The sequence below is a fragment of the Clarias gariepinus genome, chromosome 14, assembly GCF_024256425.1.
Source record: "Clarias gariepinus isolate MV-2021 ecotype Netherlands chromosome 14, CGAR_prim_01v2, whole genome shotgun sequence".
In the NCBI taxonomy this organism is placed as follows: Eukaryota; Metazoa; Chordata; class Actinopteri; order Siluriformes; family Clariidae; genus Clarias; species Clarias gariepinus.
The window spans coordinates 16,874,675-16,880,045 of NC_071113.1; positions in this window are offsets into that span (position 1 = coordinate 16,874,675).

The following is a 5,371-nucleotide window of genomic DNA, read 5'->3' on the forward strand; positions in this document are numbered from 1 at the left end:
TCTATCACCTCGTGTCTTCAATGTTTAAAGCAACCACAAGAAGGCGCCATTTTTATGGTCACTTAACGTCACTGCGCCAAATTTAAATCAGTCACAAGAGGGCGCAATGTTGCAGTCACCTTGTCACTTTACGTCACTACGCTTAAATCATATCAGCCACAAGACGGCGCCATTTTGAGTAAATCTGCATCGACGTGCTTAAGCTTGAATCAGCCACAAGAGGGCGACATTTACAGTCATTTTTAGATAACTGCACCTAATTCAAACCGGCCACATGCAGGCGTCATTTCGCCATTTAATTTGTACAGGCTTGAAGAGTCGTCTTAAATCTCTATTGCATTAATAATTGTCCGTAAACGTCTTAAACATATGAACCATTGAACTTTTACCCATGTTGGCAGAACTAGAATTAGGAACAAGTGTGTAACAGCAGATTGATACAGAAACTGTTGTATATATGACCACCTTAAACGTTGATATAGTTTTTTATTTTGGATGATTTTCTGTAACACACACACACACAAAAAAAAAACAGCCCCCTAGTGGACTCTGAAGGTACTGCACGGGGGTCGCGAGAGGTCATTTTCAACTTTTTTTGGTAAAAGTTATAAATTACCAGAAAATATTTAGAATTAAATATATATTTAGAATGAAATATTTTCGTCTAAAATCCAAAGCTATGGCATTTAAACATGTATTTATGAGCTTGTGTTTATATATATATATATATGGCCACAAATTATTAAAGTGTCCTGAGTGACCTTTTGTATTGTTTATTGCCACAACTAATTAAAGATAGATAGATAGATAGATAGTGTAGCTAGCTAGTGGCTAGCTAACAAATGCTTAGGTATCAAGACATGGCTAGCAAACATTTCAGCCAGAATCATTTGTCTTTTTTTGCATTTATAAATTGTTCATTTGGCAAGATGCATACTTAAATGTTTTTACTTATTAACAGTCTGAATTACGGTGGCCCTGAAGTGCAAAACAAATTAACAAAACTGAAAACAAAATAACAAAACCCAAAACAAAATAACAAATTCAAAACCAAATTAACAAAACAGAAAACAAAATAACTAATATCTGACTGGCCGAGAAGTGCAATACTACGGTGGCCCTGAAGTGCAAAACAAATTAACAAAACTGAAACCAAAATAACAAAACCCAAAACAAAATAACAAATTCAAAACCAAATTAACAAAACGGAAAACAAATTCAAAACCAAATAACAAAACCCCAAACTATTTTTTTTGGAGTTGTTGTTGTTTTGTTTTTTAGTTTTGTTATTTTGTTTTCGGATTTGTTAATTTGGTTTTGAATTTGTTAATTTGTTTTCCGTTTTGTTAATTTGTATTGCACTTCTCGGCCAGTCCGATACAAACCGGAAAAGGTAGGTATAGATTGTGAATGGAATGCTTACCGCTAATTGGACGAGACATCTGTCACTCAAGATATACAGGAAGTACTGTAGTAGCGGTAGATTTGTGTGTGTATGAATGTGCAAACATTATTGTGGTTTCAAATATGGCGTACTTACGGTGGCCCTGAAGTCAGTTTTGTTAATTTTTTTGCACGGCCATCATAGTTTAAAGTGATGTTTGGTTTTTAATTTTTTTTACCGTTTTGTTAATTTGTATTGTACGGTGGCCCTGAAGTGCTAAACAAATTAACAAAACTGAAAACAAAATAACAAAACCCAAAACAAAATAAATTCAAAACCAAATTAACAAAACAGAAAACAAAATAACTAATATCTGACTGGCCGAGAAGTGCAATACAAATTAACAAAACGGTAAAAAAAATTAAAAACCAAATAACAAAATCCAAACTTTTTTTTTTAGAGGGGGGTGAGTTTTGTTGTTTTGTTTTTGGTTTTGTTATTTTGTTTTCGGATTTGTTAATTTTGTTTTGTTTTTGTTAATTTGTTTTCCGTTTTGTTAATTTGTATTGCACTTCTCGGCCAGTCCAATAAAAACCGGAAAAGGTAGGTATAGTTAGCGAATTAAATGCTTACCACTGATTGGACGAGACGTCTGTCACTCAAGATATACAGGAAGTAGGAACTTGTTTCTTTACCTTTGTTTCTTGTGTGTTCTGCTTCACTTTAAACTATGATGGCCGTGAAGTGCAAAAAAATTAACAAAACTGACTTCAGGGCCACCGTAAGTACGCCATATTTGAAACCACAATAATGTTTGCACATTCATACACACACAAATCTACCGCTACTACAGTACTTCCTGTATATCTTGAGTGACAGATGTCTCGTCCAATTAGCGGTAAGCATTCCATTCACAATCTATACCTACCTTTTCCGGTTTGTATCGGACTGGCCGAGAAGTGCAATACAAATTAACAAAACGGAAAACAAATTAACAAATTCAAAACCAAATTAACAAATCCGAAAACAAAATAACAAAACTAAAAAACAAAACAACAACAACTCCAAAAAAAATAGTTTGGGGTTTTGTTATTTGGTTTTTAATTTGTTTTCCGTTTTGTTAATTTGGTTTTGAATTTGTTATTTTGTTTTGGGTTTTGTTATTTTGGTTTCAGTTTTGTTAATTTGTTTTGCACTTCAGGGCCACCGTAATAGTCTTTAAATTCAGTTACACATTTTAATAAGTCAATATTTATACTCATTATAATCGTTATTATACAAATTATACAAAAACTACAAAACATTTATACATTTTGAAACATCCTTCATTTCATTCTAACCAATCACTCACACAGTTAACGATGCCAGGTGCTTGGATTACATAACACTGAACATTGTAACCTCCTGACGGTCTGAACACCTGGGAGGCACCGAGTTTTGATGTGTACTGTAATGTTAGCCGTCCCTGAGCTCTGGGGCTTAGAGTTGGTCTGATCAGTATCTGCCACAGCAGTTCTGTCCATTCTCATGCTAATGCTTGTCTAATCACATGCTTGATATCTGGACATGCCCTATGTGCACAAAGCTATCCTCTTACCCCAGCACTGTTGATCTGGGGTTTCTCGTGTTTATTTAGTAGAAGACTGTGGGTTATGCAAAGTAATATTTGCAGATTTTGCAGAAGTTCAATAGGCTGCATGGTAAGTTTTCATAATATTTACTATGACATGTTCTTTAATTCCCACGACTGTGTATATCGTCGCTGTAGTTATGTATCTATTGACCACAAATTATTAAAGTGACCTGAGTGACCTTTTGTATTGTTTATTGCCACAACTAATTAAAGGTCAATTGATGAAAAGCTCTGCCCATACAAATAGAATTGTAATGTGATGATAATACATGGAGTGTCATCTGAAACATGATCTCTAACCTGAGTCTTGCCACACTTTGGTGCCAACTGCATCAAATCTGCATATTTTCCTAATGTAGAAAAAAAAGATGTGGGGAATAAGTTGCTGTGGCAACATTCATTTGGCAACATCTCAAACATTTGGACACCACTGATATCATAATGTTGAAATTACTTTGATGAAATGATGTTAAAGGAATGACAAATATGCAAAACAATATTTATTTAACAGGTTTTATTTTTATCCCACAGTAAAAGAAAAACCGTTAAAATGCTCATTCTTGTTTAGAAAGAATGAGCCCCCCTTCTTTCAGCAACTGAGTGAACACCCTGAGCAGGACTCTTGGCAATGATCGTGTTGAATTCTAATCACTCATTCACCAGGGAAATCTTCTTTTGAGGGTAGTGATTGCACATATACTGCTTTGTCCAATGAGTGCCACAGAATAACTCCTCCAAGTAAAAAAGAAAAAAAATACTATAATTTACTGAACTACTAAATCATGAAGCAGTAAAAAGAAATTTCACAGGTATGTGACATTTAATGTCTGAGCTCTCCATTCTCTGACACCAGGCATTATGCAGTTTATACATGTGTTAACTCCACATTACAGTATGGTACTCTAGAGAAAAGTTATACCAGATACTACAGGGTGATGCAGTGCACAAGAGTAGCATGCCTAAATCATGAGCAAAATCATTCACTGATTTTCCCCCTTCATGTTTAATAATAACCTTATGTTTTACTTCCAACTCAATACTTCTCATGTTGCTCTTGCTGCTGCTCTCTCTAACACTGGTTTTGCTGCATTCCGGGGCCCCGATACAATTCACTGTAATATTTTATATAGAAAAATAAATAGAGTGATAATGCGACATTACTCAAGAGAAACATGAGCTCTTTATGTTCAAGATTCAGATAAACACACTGTATATGGGAAGCTTGTGTGTTCATCTGGTTCTCTGATTGGGATTTCCAACCTCTGTTATAAACTTAGGGGACCACAGATGTAATACAGCAAAATTGTGATGAGATCATTCATTCAACCTAATCCTGTCATTATAACTTGCAAAAGTAAAAACATTCTCCAAATATTGTGTTTTGGGTGGACGATGTCCCAACCTAATTACAACTACAGTATGTGACAACATCAGAGAATGTTAGGCTTCCTTCTGGCAAATACCGCTAATATAACTATAAATATAGTTATGCTTTGCAAACATGACATATATTTAAAATGATTTTTAAAAGTATAGTCTTAACACTGGACAACATTTTACAGGCCTCCTTGAAGGTACTGCATGCGGGTCGCGAGAGGTCATTGTCAACATTTTTTTTTTGTAAAAGTTTAAAATTAACCAGAAAATATTTAGAATTAAATATTTACATCTAAAATCCAAAGCTATGACATTTAAACATTTATTAATGAGCAACCTGTAATGTGCTTTTTCTTCATATAGATAGTAAATATAGCTACTGTAGCTAGGTGGCTAGCTAACAAATGCTTAGGTATCAAAATATGGCTAGCAAACGTTTCAGCCGGAATCAAACATGAAATATGCAAACATGACATACAATTAAAATTATTTTTAGAAGTTTATTATGATTTATTTCATGGATATATTTTATTTGAGGAAAACTATTTTACCTGTTTTAACATTTGTTTTCTTTTTTAATGAGAAATCTCTGTATCTAACCTTGTCTATCTTTGGAGGACAACCATTGCATTGTCGATGCAAGTCTGTTTAGCCTCATGCTACTTAGTACATCTCCTCTTTTTAAGATAAAGACTGAAGACGTTGGAAACAGAGTCCTGTGATGCTTTAAGTAATTACCCTCATCCTATTTCACTAAAGCTGAATAAGAGTGACCTTGTTGACTCTGTACCCCATAAATTCCATGAAACAACACTGAAGGTGGGATGCTTTAGATAACTGCTAAGAGTGGACTAATGCACCTGCTCCTCCATCTGATTGAAAGCCATTATGTAACATAGCACGAGTGTGTAAGGGATCCAACTGCACCCCCACTGATGCCAATCACTTCTTAGATCTGTCCGTCGACGCCAGACCTT